This window comes from Ochotona curzoniae, unplaced genomic scaffold (assembly GCF_017591425.1).
Source record: "Ochotona curzoniae isolate NIBS_2020 unplaced genomic scaffold, NIBS_Ocur_1.0 scaffold_4701, whole genome shotgun sequence".
Classification (NCBI taxonomy): Eukaryota; Metazoa; Chordata; class Mammalia; order Lagomorpha; family Ochotonidae; genus Ochotona; species Ochotona curzoniae.
Window position 1 is genome coordinate 52,689,092 of NW_024467122.1, and position 14,297 is coordinate 52,703,388.

At 52.4% G+C, this 14,297-nt stretch overlaps 1 long non-coding RNA gene across 3 annotated transcripts in view; it reads left to right on the top strand.

The window, feature by feature from the left end:
- Positions 1–14,297, top strand: part of LOC121149425 — a 69,576-nt gene that overhangs the window by 2,642 nt on the left and 52,637 nt on the right. The window contains exons 1-3 of one of the 3 annotated variants that reach the window (XR_005882650.1): positions 2,020–2,526; positions 6,342–6,438; positions 10,738–10,870. This is a non-coding gene — a long non-coding RNA (uncharacterized LOC121149425). Of the gene's footprint in view, positions 1–2,019; positions 2,527–6,341; positions 6,439–10,737; positions 10,871–14,297 lie in introns of those variants that run through there. The other 2 variants (XR_005882651.1, XR_005882652.1) reach the window with 2 other exon arrangements.

Sequence of the window (14,297 nt, forward strand, 5' to 3'; positions counted from 1 at the left end):
CACAGACGCTCTGGGTCCTGGAGGCTCTTGAACTGGCACCCACACATTGGGAAGATGGGTGCTGCCCTGGAAATCTCCAGCAAGACATTATCCTTGGTGGCAACTCCAGGCAAACTGAGGGAGGAAGCTTTAGCCCCGCCCAGGCCAGCCGGCCCACTCCCTCCCCCCCCCACTCCTCCCCCATCTCACCAGGGGACAGGAAAGCTCTGTAACCCCATGGGAGCCTCAAATGGGTTCCAGAGAGCATCAAGTTGCAGGAGGGTCTCCGTGCCTACCACCCTCACTTAGAGCAGTGGTCCTTAGCCTGGGGGACCTGGCAGGACCTCGTGGACTTAGACTGCACCCTGGACCAGGGACAGCAGACTGGCTGGGTGGGGACCCCTGTGAGGGGCAGCACAGGGGCCACTAAGAACATGGGGGCGTGTGTGGGCCCAGCAGTGCTGCCCGTTAGGATGCCTCCCCATCCTCAGGGCTACAGCTCCCCATGACAGCCTCCTGCCCAGAGGGAAGCAGCGGCTAGTGGCTGGGTCCAGCCCCGGTATGGGAGCCTGTGCTCCCAGCTTGCGCTCCATCCAGGGTCACCGTGGGCACTTACTTAGTGAGGAAAGAGCAAACTGAAGCCTCTTCCTTCCTCTCTCTCCTGATACACAATCACTTTCAACTCTTAAGTGTCTTATCTCAGACCTTCTGTAGCACAGGATGTGCCACCTGCTGCGGAAACACTGGCTCTCCTCCCACCAGGCACATCTCAGATGCCCCTCTTGGGCTTCCCTGCCGCTCACCAATACACTTAGGCAATGTGCCTGGGCGGGGGAGCTCTGGGCACTGTCTGCTACTCCTCATCTGTCACATGATGTGATATGTATGTCACATGATGTGATATGTATGATGCAGCCATGACAGAGGGGCTGCATATGGAACACCATCACCAACGCTGAGTGGCAGTGGTCAGGAGGCACTGGCTGTTTCCTTAGAGTGCCCTTCTGTGCCTTCCCCCTGCGCCCCTTGGAGGCAGTGTCCCCATTGGCCTCAGGCCTTTGTGCACACGGTGCTGTGCACGCAGCAGCCCTTGGCGAATACTTGAAGAAAAAAATCCCTTCAATAAATGCTGCAGGGAACCCTTGTGTAGCTGTCAGCCCTGTGTCCTGTCTGGTTCTGGTGTCAGTCTGCAGTCCACGCATCCATGTTCTTACTGACCGTTCCTGCGGCTGATGCTGCCCGCTGCGTGCTAGGTTACAGACATTCGCAGGGAAAGCACCCGTGGGTCTCCTTGAGGAGCTGAGAGTCAGGCAACAGGGAGAGGCCTGAGTGCCGGAGCAAGAAGATGGGATTTAAGCAAACCGGTTAGGGAGCCCGGACTTGTCTGCAAGGCCGAAGGTGAAACAGAGCACATCTGAGCTGGCTTCCTTCCTGCTGGCCACTCCTGGCCTCGTGGAGTCCTCCCTTAGAGTCCCTGCCTGCGAGTGGTCTGCCAGGATCCATGGAGCCCTGCGTCTGGGTTGGAAGGAGCAGATGAGTGAGGGGGTGTGTGTGGCCATGATCCCAGCTAGTCTCATTCGCTGCAGATGTGGCTTCCAGGCACAGAGCCAAGCGGGAAACGTTGGGGCAGTCTAAGACAAACGGGCAGGGCAGGGCAGGGCAGGGGCGTCCAGCGCACAGCGACAGGCAGGATCGCCTCTTTGTGCTTGTTCAAGTCACGGCTCTGCCCTTTCCTACTCTAACACCTGAGGCATCTAATCCTCCACCCCCACCCACCCAGGACCTCGGGCTGTGGGAGGGCGCGGGTGAATTCCACGGAAGGAGGAAGTTCAGGGGGGCAGCGTGGGGCTCCGAGATAAGCTGCCCTGGGTGGGGACTCTCACAGGCAGGGCAAAGTTTTCTCCTGGAAGGGAAGTCAGCCTCTCAGGGTGGGGGCGTCTGCAGAGCCAGGAGAAAAACAAACCCTGACAAACCCCGCATCTCCTCCTGGTCCCCAAAGGGGCGGAAATCAGCCACACACGCCCAGCACCGGGCTTGTTCCCGGAGGAGGAGACGTTGGTGTCTAGAAGCCCACCGCTCAGCTCCAAGTCTGAGCCCACCTGCAGTCAAGTCTGACCCTGGAAGAGGGGTCTGATGGGCTTCAAGCGGTGGTTACCACAGCTCAAGGCTCACTGGATGGGCTCGGGCAGCGCACAGGGTTCAGACACCCCACGTCCCAGTGTCCCAGTGAAGGGTGTCTGAGGGACGGAAACGAACACCCCAGGAAGGGCTGGGCCCACAGGGCCAGGCCCAGGAGGGACACTGAGGCAGAGCTCCGTCCCCTGGGTGCCGGGGCGCCCTCTCCCATGCCAGGCCCCAGCGCTCATTCCCTGCGGCCTCCGCGCGCTCTGGGTCCCGGCGCGTCCCCCGCGGCCCTTCCGGGTTTCACGGAGGCTGCGCAGGCGCGGGGCGCGAGGCGCCGACCGCAGGCGAGGGTGCGAGGGCCCGACCCGAGCCAGGCCTGCGGCCCCTCCGCCCAGGCTGCCCCTTCTGGCCCGGGCATCCGAGGTAGGTCGGCTGAGTGGGTGGCATGGCTCGGTGGGAGTAGGCCGGGAGCCCAGGGACATCCCCAAGTGCCCGGCCTCCACACGGTTAGTCCCGGCCATGCCAAGGCCCTGGGGTTCACGGAAGTCCAGCAAAGCGCTCTGTACTTCAACGCCAGCTACCGCCCTCTCTGACTGTGAGAATCAGTGCCAAGTATCTTATAGCCAGTTTCTTAAAGATTTGAAAGGCAAACATATGGATGTTTGTCCCGCACATACACACCCAGACCTTCCGTCCACTGGGTCACACCCCATGAGGCCATGCTGGGCCAGGCTGAAGCCAGGAGCCTGGAATTCCAGTCTTGGGATTGCCTGCTGCTGCTTTTCCCCCAGGAATATTAACAGGGGGCCCGCAGCGATAGCTTAGTGGCTGAAGTCCTCACCCTGGATGCACCAGGATCCCATATGGGTGCCGGTTCTAAACCCAGCAGCCCCGCTTCCCATCCAGCTCCCTGCTTGTGGCCTGGGAAAGCAGTCGAGGACGGCCCAAAGCCTTGGGAGCCTGCACCCGCGTGGGAGACCTAGAAGAAGTTCCTGGTTCCTGGCTTCAGATTGACTCAGCTCTAGCCTTTGTGGTCACTTGGGGAGTGAACCAACTGACGGAAGATCTTCCTCTCTGTCTCTGTAACTCTGCCTTTCAATAAAAATAAGTACATCTTTTAAAAAAGAAAAAGAAAAATCCAGGGGGCTGGGGAGGAAGTGGAGCTGTGTCCTTGAAAAGCAGGAGGTGAGAGGAGCTGCCTCCAGGAAGTGGGGAGAGAGCCTTGAACCCACGTGCGGAGGCCCCCCGGGGAGGTGGAGGCCTGTCAGGGAGGGGGCACAGCCTGAGCTAGGCCAGCTGCAGAAACCGTGAGTGGCTGATGGGGAAAATTCCGTTTCCTGCATTGATCGTAAGGTCGTCACCCGTGTGGGTATTTGCAGCGTGTCTGTGCGCTGCAGTCACTGCAGGAACCTGGTTCCCGTCGCAAGACCTTGCACGTGGTAAGTGTTCAGGTAAAGTGGCTGTCCATGAAATGGAGGAACTAGTTCAGAAAGGACTATGTGGTGTTGGGGTTCAGTGAAACTGAGCAAGACTCCAAGGCTGGTGAAATGATTTTAATTTTACGTTCAAGGTGAGTGAAATGATTTTAAATTCCAGTCTGGGGGCAACCTCTTGTCATGAACAAGAAGCTCCTTGAACAAAATACGTGTGGGGTTTTTATAGCAAGTATCTATGGGAAAAGCATTAGCTGTACGATATTGGGAAAATACATAATGAAGGGTTATTTTGTGACATAAAGTAGGTAAAAAAAATTTAAAATGTTTAGGATTCTGATCCAGTTACTTCAATAAAGATTCATGGTAAAAAAGCTCAGGATTCCAATCCTAGCACTTCAGTGCAGACGGTAAACAGCGTGCCTCGAAGGTAACTGTCCTTCCCGGGAATTCTAAAAACTCCAAGATCATTCCTGGTGTTTCAGAAAGAAGATTTTGTTTTGTTTTTAAGATTTATTTGTTTTTATTGGAAAGTCAAAAAAAATTTTTTTAACAGAAAGAAGGAGAGACAGGCAGATCTTCTATCTGCTGGTTCACTCCTCAAGTGGCCACAATGTCCAGAGCTGAATTGATCTGAAGCCAGGAGCCAGGAGCTTCCTCCAGGTCTCCCACATGGGTGCAGGGTCCCAAGGTCTTGAGCCGTCCTTGACTGCTTTCCCAGGCCACAGGCAGGGAGCTGGAAGGGAAGTGGAGCAGCTGGCATATGAACCAGTGGCTCATATGGGATCCTGGGCATGCAACAGGAGGGCTTTAGCCTCTAGGCTACCACGCTGGGCCCGAGAAAGCAGGATTTCCTCCCTCCACCCCCCCATAAACAGCAGGTATTTCTTAAGAGATTCCAGAGTTCCAGGAATACATTCACTTTGCCAGTTAATCCTATCAATGAGATTGGGAAAATGCCCCTATGGCACTGGGAAGCCACTGAGGGGTGTGTGTGTTTTCCCTTAAAGATACATTTATTTGAAAGGCAAAGGTACAGAGAAAGAGGTATCTTCTACCCCGTTTCACTCCCAAAAAGGCCACTGTGGCCAGGGCTGGACCAGACTCAAGCCTGGAGCCTGGAACTCCATCCAGGCTCCCCAGGCGGTGTGGGTCCTTAAGTACTAGGGCCGTCTTTGTCTGCTTTCCCAGGTGCCTTAGCGGGTAGCTGGGTCAGAATGGCTGGGTCTAGAACCCAGTGCATTGCAAGATGTAATGAGATAGCAAGTTCTGCGTTTTGAGGAGCTGGGCACTCCCCTCCCGCCCCCACAGATGGGCCGTTTGCAAGCTTGCCCCTGTAGGACCCTGGGCATTTAGCCTGCAGCCCCAGAGCCAGGAAGTCTGTGGGGTAACATCCTCCCACAGGGAGCTGTGACATCCGGGGTGGGCTGGAATTGCCACATTGCTCAGACTGAGGTGGCTCAGCCAATCACAGGGAAGCCAAATGAGAGCAGGACAGGGCCGGGGTCTCCCCAGAGCAATGATCCCTTTCCGGCTGCGAGGGACCTGCACCGGGCCCACAGGGAGTGGAAAGTGGCCACGTGCTCACTCATGGCTCTTTGTTCCAGACATGGGTCATCCCAGGCGGGGACCCTGGACTAGCCCAGGGCCTGGCTGTTTCTCCAGCTTAGGGTTCCTGTCCGGAGTTTGTGGAACCTGGAGAAAGCTGGGGCCACTTTCCTCCACACCCCAAATATGTTGGGATCCTGGTCTAGATCCCTCAACTAGAGATCCCGTGCCCCCTGCAGGTTCCCCTTGGAGGAACCCCCATTTCTGTGCAGGGCTATTCCCTGGGCACCTGGCCTTGAATTAGAGTTGAGACACTCTGGTTTCTAAGCAAAAGGCAGCTCACTCACGGAGAGGGAGTGCTGTGGGCCTGGCGGTGGGGGGAGAAGAGGATGGAGATTTTGTCCACACCTGAGTGGGAACCTGGCTTGGGGTGGGGGGGGGCCCGGTCCTGAACAGATGTAAGTAGAGTTGGGGAGGGATTGGGGTGTGTGTTTACCCACTGGGTTTCTGGGCATAGTCGACCTGCTTTAAGCAATCACATAATCCAGTGATTGGAAGCAAAACCAAAAGAAGGGATGAGCAAAGGGAAGTTGAGTAAAGATGAAAATTCCCTGGCCAACTCGAGCCTTCCCCTGTGCCCAGATCCCAGGCGGGAGGGCGCCTGCCTCCAGCACACACTGGAACAGCATCCCAATGTCAGTCTCGGTCACTAGTCCTTCTGCTGGATGGCCCACAGCTTCCGCCTGAGGGCGTTTCCATGGACACCACCTGTCCCAGGGCAGCTCACCTGGGCTTGTCCGGCTTGTGGCAACGGCCTCCTACTTCATTCATTTTGAACACTTTCCCCTAATTCTTAATATATCATTCTCATTAAGAGATCCAGTTCCAGCTGAATTTCATCTGTTTACGATGGCTGACAGTTGAACCTCCTGTTAGTACAGTTTATTTGGAAAGCATTGTGTGGAGCTCTGACCTGCGTCTGCCAGGCAGGTGCAAGGCTAGGGCGCCATCTACTGACACATCCTGAATATGACAAAATTGAACCTGAGCGGGGCCTCTTTGTAAAGCTGAAAACTACCTGATTTAAGAAAGGTGGAAACCTACAAGGACAAACCCGTGTAGTTGATAAAGGGCTTGAGTCAGAATCTAAAAAAAAAAATCATAAACTAATGTAAAGTAATATAAAAATATAAAAATACATAAATTACCAACTTGTTAAATTATGAATCTATAAAAGATGTTCTTTTTTATTTTTAGAAATTTTCACGGGAAAGAGTTGGAAAAAAAATCCCCCGAAGGCCGTGAATTTTGCCTTGGAAAGTGGAAACCTGTATAACTGAAGATAAATGCACAGGTAATGCAGACTTTACACACCAGAGGGCGCACTGTCACTTTGTTTCGCAAATTTGCACTGCCCGAATGCAAGTTTAAAACCAGCAGAATAACCAGCATATGCATGGTTAAATGATAAGACTGGCAATGCCAAGGTGACGCAAAGTAGGTCAGCGGGCACTCATACGCTGCTGGAGGGAGTGCAAATTGGTACAATACTGGAAAATTGCCCCATATTATCTAACGAAAAAATTAAGCCTAGAAATACTCTGTGTTGTAGAAATTTGACTCTGGTATATGTCCAGCAAAAATGTGTTACATGTCCCCGAGATGCATACGAGATTGTTACAAGGTTGATAATAGCCAAGAATTAGCAAGATCCAAATGACTGCAAAGCATAGACTGCAAAAATAAATCATAGTACATTGATACAACAGGTATGTAATAGCAACAAAACAAAACAAAACAAAAGTTGGGCTGGAATTGCGGTGTAGTCGGTTAAGCCTCTACCTGTGACCCTGGCATTCCCTGTGGGCTCTTGTTCAAGTCCTGGCTGCCCCACTTCCCACCCTGCTCCCTGATAGTGTGCCTGGGAAAGCAGCAGAAGATGGTCCAAGTGCTTGGGCCCCTGCATCCCTGGGGAACACCTGCAAGAAACTCCTTTATCTGGCTCCTGGCTTTAGCCTGCCCTGCCTCAGCAGTTGCAGCCGTTTGGAGAGTGAACCAGCAGATGGAAGACCCCGCTCTGTCTCTCCTTTTCTCTGACTCTGCCTTTCAAATAAACAAACAAACCAAAACACATCTTTAAAAGAAGAGAAACAACCCCTCAGAACTAGAGCTACCTTCAGCAACAGGATGGATGAGTTTTTAAAGTGACATTGAGCAAATGAAGGCAGGGATATAAGATGCATGTTGTTTGGTAGTTATAGGAGGGTCTGTAAGAGTCAAACCTTGTGTGGGGTTACAGGTCAGGGTAGTGCTGGTCCTAGGCATGCGGGGTGGCGTCGAGAATGCGGATCGCTGAAAGTGGCTTTTCAACGTACATTCCTGTTCCTGTGGGTGAGGTGGGGGCAGGCGTTTGGTGTGGTGGCTCAGGCTGCTGCTTGCGAGCCCGCCTCCTGCACTCAGGTGCCCGGGTCAAGGGAGTCCTGTCCACGGTACTTCCAATCCAGCTTCCCACGGATGCACACCCTGGGAGGAACTGGGTGAAGGCTTGCAGCTGTGGGTTCCTGTCAGCCACGTGAGACACGTGGCTGCTGGCTCCTGGCTGCCTCTGTGGGCCTTTGAGAGTGAGCCATTGGACGGAAGACTTCTCTTTAAACCAGTCCTTTAAACTTCATTTGTGGGGCCCAACATGGCAGCCTGGTAGCTTAAGTTCTCACCTTGCATGTACTGTGATCCCATATGGGTGCTAGTGCATGTCCTGTCTGCTCCATTTCCCATCCAGCTCCCTGCTTGTGGCCTGGGAAAGCAATAGAGGCCAGCCCAAAGCCTTGGGACCCTGTATCCACATGGGAGACCTGGAAGAGCTGCTGGCTCCTGGCTTCGGATTGGCTTAGCTGCAGCCACTGCAGCCACTTGGGGAGTGAGCTAGTGGACGTAAGATCTTCTTCTCATCTTGCCTTCTCTCTGCAAATATGACTTTCCAATAAAAAATAGATATTTATAAAACAAAAAAATTCACTTGTAAAGTTTAAAAAGTTGGCGGTTAAGGGGTTATATAGTAAGAGGCAGGAAGACAAAAAGCAGGTGCAAAGCGCCAATTTCCAGTAATATGGATTCGTTCCACTAGGGGGTGCCCCTCCTCCAGTGTCCGAAGAATTCCTGCTGCAGGTCAATACTGTTTTTACTTCTTCAACATTTATTTCTTTGGGGGTAAATTGCCACAACTGAAAAAGGGAACGAAGTATTAATGGCCTAATTAATAAACTTTACTAGAAAGAAAGTACCAATTGATAGTAACCAAAGAATGCCGCAAAGTCAACTTTTTCAGCACCTTGTCAAAGTAACTTTTTTTTTTTAAAGATTTATTTTATTTTTTTATTGGAAAGGCGGATATACAGAGAGGAGAGACAGAGAGGAAGATCCTCTGTCCGATGATTCACTCCCCAAGTGAGCCGCAACGGCCAATGCTATGCCGATCTGAAGCCAGGAATCTCTTCCGGGTCTCCCACGTGGGTACAGGGTCCCAGAGCTTTGGGCTGTCCTGCTTTCCCGGGCCACAAGCAGGGAGCTGGATGGGAGGTGGGGCTGCCGGGATTAGAACCGGCGCCCATATGGGATCCCGGGTGTGCAAGGCGAGGACTTTAACCACTGCACCACCACGCCGGGCCCCTTGTCAAAGTAACTTTTAAAAACATTTTAAAAACTTATTGGCGGGCAGGCTTTGGAGCAGCGGTTGAGGTGGCCTCGAGGCACCTGCCTTCCCTGCCAAGGTGCTGCATTGTGAGTCTCTGTTCTACCTCTGAGGTGCCCCCGGGAGGCAGCTGCGGGGGCGGGGGCCCCCCCACACACACAGGTCCCTGCGCCCACGTGGGAGACCCGCAGGAAGTTCCACGCACAAGGCTCCCCTCTGCCCCCTGGCTGTTTGGGGCATTTGGGGGTGGGGGGCGGGGATGAATAAGCAGCTGAGAGAATTCTTTTCTTTCTGTCTCTTTGCCTTTCAGGTAAAATAAATATATTTATTTGTTCTTATACTGATTTAATAGGATGCTGGACGTTTCTACCGTTGTCTGTTCCTACAGTGTCACGATACACTTAAATAGAAAGATGGGCCTGTGACTGGTGCTGGAGGAAGGCACTATTGTAATAATGAAGACTGGAATCGGAAGGTCGGAGAGGGAAATCCCTGAGCCTGTGCAGCTGTGGCATGAAAAAAATTTTTAAAAATTTTTTAAAGATTAAAAATTGAAGAAAACCTTACTGATTTCACATTGGCAGAGCAATACCCAGGCTGGATTAGCTGGTGACTCTCTAGGTGTCGGTGGGACTGAGCATTTTCACTGGGGATGTCTCACTTTCTGTCGCGTCCCCTTCAGGGTCGGTGAGAAGACAGTGTCTTTCTGTCCAGAGAGGTCCGTCCTCTTTAGGGATGTGTGTTGGTGTTTCTTGTGTTTTATCAGTATAGTTTCTTGCTATAATGTGTCCTGGTTGTTACAGTCGCTGCCTTCCTAATGATTACTCTTTTTGTTTTAAAGACTTATTTATTGTTAGTGGAAAGGCAGATTTTCCAGAAAAAGAGAGAGACAGAAAGACCTTCCGTGCACATGGCCGCAAAGGTCAGAGCTGAGCTCATCGGAAGTCAGGAGCTTCTTCCAGGTCTCCCACGTGGGTGCAGGGTCCCAAAGCTTTGGGCCGTCCTTGATCACTTTCCCAGGCCACAGGCAGGGAGCTGGATGGGAAGTATAGCAGCCAGGACAAGAACTGGTGCTCATATGGAATCCTAGTGCATGCAAGGCAAGGACCTTAGCCACTAGGCTACCATGCCGGACCCTAATGATTACTCTTTATTACTGCTTTTATTAATTTCTTTTAGAATGCACTCAGGTGTCCCTGCAGTTACTCTTCTCCACTTTCAATGCTGAAGTTTTCTATCTCCTTAACAGTGAGTAATATGTATGCATTCCTATGATATATATTCTTTTTTAAATATTTATTTTTATCAGAAAGGCAGATTTTGCAAAGAGACAGAAAGATCTTCCATCCACTGGTTCACTCCCCAAGTGGCTGCAAAGGTCAGAGCTGATCTGATCTGAAGCCAGGAGCCAGGAACTTCTTCTGGGTCTCCCTCCCATGTGGGCGCAGGGTCCCAAGGCTTTGGGCCGTCCTCGATCACTTTCCCAGGCCACAAGCAGAGAGCTGGATGGGAAGTAGAGTAGCCAGGACTTGAACCTGTGCCCATATCGAATCCCAGCACTTGCAAGAAGAAGATTACTTAGTTTAGCCATCGTGCTGGGCCCCCGTGTTCTATCTATCCCACATCACAATGAGCTCGCTTTCTTCTGAGTGGTGTTTCCCTAACTGATAAACTCTTGTTTCTTGGGAGGTAAACATTTTCTAGTCCTACGGCCAGATGCCTTGGGAAAAGAATGAAGTGGCTGTCTTTATACTCAGGAGGCCTAAGTCATCAGAATTTGTTCATTAAAACAAAATGTCTCTTGAGTCTACAACATGTAACACTGCAGGCTGGGAGTACAGCAGTGCGCAAGCACAACCCCTGGGGCTGTGTGTTTCAAGGAGGGCATCCATATATGGATTTTCTTCAAGGCATTTGAGTGGAATTCTCTGTGTCACTTACGTGGAGTTCTGCATCATCCCACAGGATTTCCTGGTTGGGGATTTGTTGCAGCATCAAGTGAAAGATATGAATCAACTTCTGTTTCTTCTTGTCGCTTCATCTGAATTCCTCCGCAGAGCTTCTGCAAGTCTTGCTGTTTCTTGTTCATCTGGCTTAGGTATTTTGATTTCCTGTTTCTATTTTGAGCTGTGTCATCCTAACGCTTGAACTGGATTTAAAGAGGAAGGAGAGGGGACAGCACTGTGGTGTAGGGCATTAAACTGCTACGCATAGCGCCCACTTGCAAATGAGTGCCAGTGTGAGTCCCAGCAGCTCCAGCTCCCATCCCGCTCCCTGCTGTGTGCCTGGGTCCTTACTGTCCACATTGGAGACCCAGTGGGGCCACTTGGGGAGTGAATCTGTCTCTCCATCTTTTCCTGCTTTTTGTCACTCTATGTTTTAAACCTCAGGCTTGCACACACACACACACACACACACACACACACACACACACACACACAGCTGCTTGAATTGCCTGCCCTTACTGGTGCTAGAGGAGGCAGTGGCCTTGGGCCTTGCTCTCCCCAGGCACTGGCAAGAAGAGGCCAAGCCTGTGAGCTGAGGGCAGGGAGGCCCTGGGAGGCCTCGAGCCACCAGGCTGGGCTGGCAGCAGCAGGGCAGAAGGCCGTGCCAGGTGCTGGTAACTCGGTGGCTCCTCAGTGGTGCAGTGTGCACATACACCAGCTGAGCTAGCTCGCCTCCACCTACCCAGAACCTGGTCCTGGGCAAGCCAGGGTGCAGCTGCTGCCCTTGCCCTGTGCTCCTGGAGACGCCCACCACCCCACTGCTCTCTTTCTCTCACCCACCTCTTCTAGACTCCTGCTACAGTCTCATTGCTTTCATAGCTCAGGTTAGGGTGAGGATGCATGGGGCCTGGGAGAGGGGGCCAGAAAGGCAGGGTGCATGGTCTCACAACACAGCCCTTTCTCGTGGCTCTGACAGGCCCCAGTGGCCCCCTAGAGAGGCAGGTGGCCCCAGCAGAGCAGGTGAGGGGCCCCAGGGAACCTGAGAAGCTCAGGCAGAGCCCAGGGTGGAGCCTTGCAGGCTGTGGTCAGTGGGTCCAGAGGGATGGAGCCAGAGAGAACTGGCTGGACAGCAGCCCGAGGCAGCACTGCACATCCTGCTAGGAAGTGACCCCAAGTAGCCAGGACTAGGCCAAGCCAAAGGTAGAAGCTGGGAGCCTGGAGCTTCCTCTGGAAGCATATTATCAGGGAGTTGGATCAGAAGTGGAGCAGCTGGGAGTTGAACTGGTACCCCTATGGGATGCTGGTGTCACAAGCAGCAGCTTAATTTACTGTGCCACAGCACCAGCTTCTGATGCTGCTTCTGTACCTGGGAGAGACTGTTAATATATATCTAAACTTATTCACCTATGAGCCACTGAGTCAAGATTTATTGAAGCTACTTGATACCATGCGTTGTACATGAGAACGTGGGCCTGGCCCTGATCTTGAGGTGTGAGTGGTGTGTTGGGCCCTGGGCTCACTCGGCCTTGAAGTCCACCGAAGAGTGGGAGAAAGGATGCAGTGTGACTCTCGGCTGGAGCGGCGAGGTCTGTGTGGGCTGGCCAGCTGGACCCTGGGATCTTGAGAAGCAGGAGCTGGGACGGGGCTGCGGGGAGGCACAGTGAGTGACTTTGGAGTTTCAGGTGTGTGGGAGAGGCACTGGTTGTGAAAGGGGAGGATGAGGACACAGTCTGTGCTGGCACCAGCTGTGCCTGTCCCTGGGCCGTGCTGCAGGAACTGTGTAAGGATGTGACTCAGCTCGTGGGAAGCCCAGCCAGCAGAGCTCCCATTCTGTCACACTGCGACATGACACAGAAGCTGCTTTGAGCCCCTGACTTAGGGGTGTGGGTGTTTGCCACCACGAGGCTGCGTGGGAGTGTTGAGGGCCTTCTGCTGGCGGAGGTCTGGGTCCTGCCCTTGGTCACATTCTCTGGAAGTGGCCCCCACTGCTGGCTGTGGGTGGGAGGGCCTGCAGGGGCCGTGAGAGGCAGTCATGCCTGAGTGGGTGTTGTGTTCTGTGCCCTGCGTCCTGCATGAGCGTTTACGTCTGTGACTTTACACCTGTTTGCAGGGTGTCTGGAGGCTCAGGGAAGCAAAAGGGGGAGAGTGGCAGTGCTGGCCGCCGGTAGATGAACACCGAGAAAGTGCCATGCACTTGGCACATGTGAGCTCATTTCATTTTCCCAACACTCCCACGAGGTCGGGAACTGTCAGGTCCAGCAGTGATGCTTGCAATTTCCCCATCAGGAAGTGAGCAGTGACTGGGAAAAGATAGGCGCCATTTATTGCACATCAGGCACTGGGCAAGATGTTTTATGTACTATTTCAGCACATACTTTTTGCTGAGTCTCTGAGGCAAACTAGTGAAGTGCTGTTCTCTTGTAAAACCCTAAAAAGGGGGTTAGGCCCTTGTAAGCATTGCCAAGGTGAAAAGCTGTCAGTCGTGGAGTGCCACTTGGTCACTGCAGGCTGGATGCATGCTCCATCCTTCACGTGGCACCCCACTGTTTCTCCTGGTCTCACCACCCCAGGGTACCAGTCAAGAGGCAGTGAGAACCCAGGCCCTCCAGGTCTCCACCTGTGAAAGAGAGATGGGAGTAGAGATAAGGGCAGCCGAGTGCCCAGTGGGGCCATTGTCCATAGGCAGGCCCGTGCTGCTCTGCCCCTTGGCACCGCCATCCATCCCTCCCATATGGCTGCCTACACAGACAGATTTTTCCTGTGGCTAGGACACCCCCCAGGCAAACCAGCAGCCCATCCTGTGTCCAGTAACTGACCTGGTTAATAATGCTGGCTTTAAAGAGGCCATACTGGCCATACTGGCCCAGAGCATGGACGCTGGAGCCGGACTGTCTGGGTGGAACCCCGCCTCTGTTACTTACTAGCCAGCCAGCCTTGGTGAGGTGCTGTTCTCTTGTAAAACCCCAGAAAGGGGGGTAGGTCCTTGTAAGCATCGCCAAGGTGAAAAGCTGTCTGCCGGAGACCAGCTCCAGCTGACTGAGAGCTTGCAGAGGATGCGTGGATCGGCGAGATGATAGGAAGAGATGAGACGTGGACCACTATGGCATGATGCTCACAATGGACAACTCAGAAAAGTTGCCTTCTTTATTTATACATAAATCATCACAAGCTTTTGCACAACATCCAATTGTTTCATTTTTCATTACATCACGGTTATGAAAATGCAAGAAACAATCTTAAGGAAAACATTTTCAACAAACCATTACTCATTGAAACCTGCAGTCACCTGGCTGAAGCCAGGAACTCCACGGTTGACAGCGCATGTGGTTACATAGTGACAAGTGGTTTACTTATACTCAAAATCAATTTTTACTAAACACAATCAAACTAATATTGCCTAAAATATTAAGAGTACAGAATTAAAAGATCATAAATGAAAGGATTTTATAAAAGTATATAACATAGATTCTTTGCTAATTCTTATAATCAAATCATGCATTAATTACCGTCACCTTCACCTAGTGCTGATTCAATTGTTTTTCATTCTTTTGTTAAAGGGCAGTGATCAAGGCAATTCAG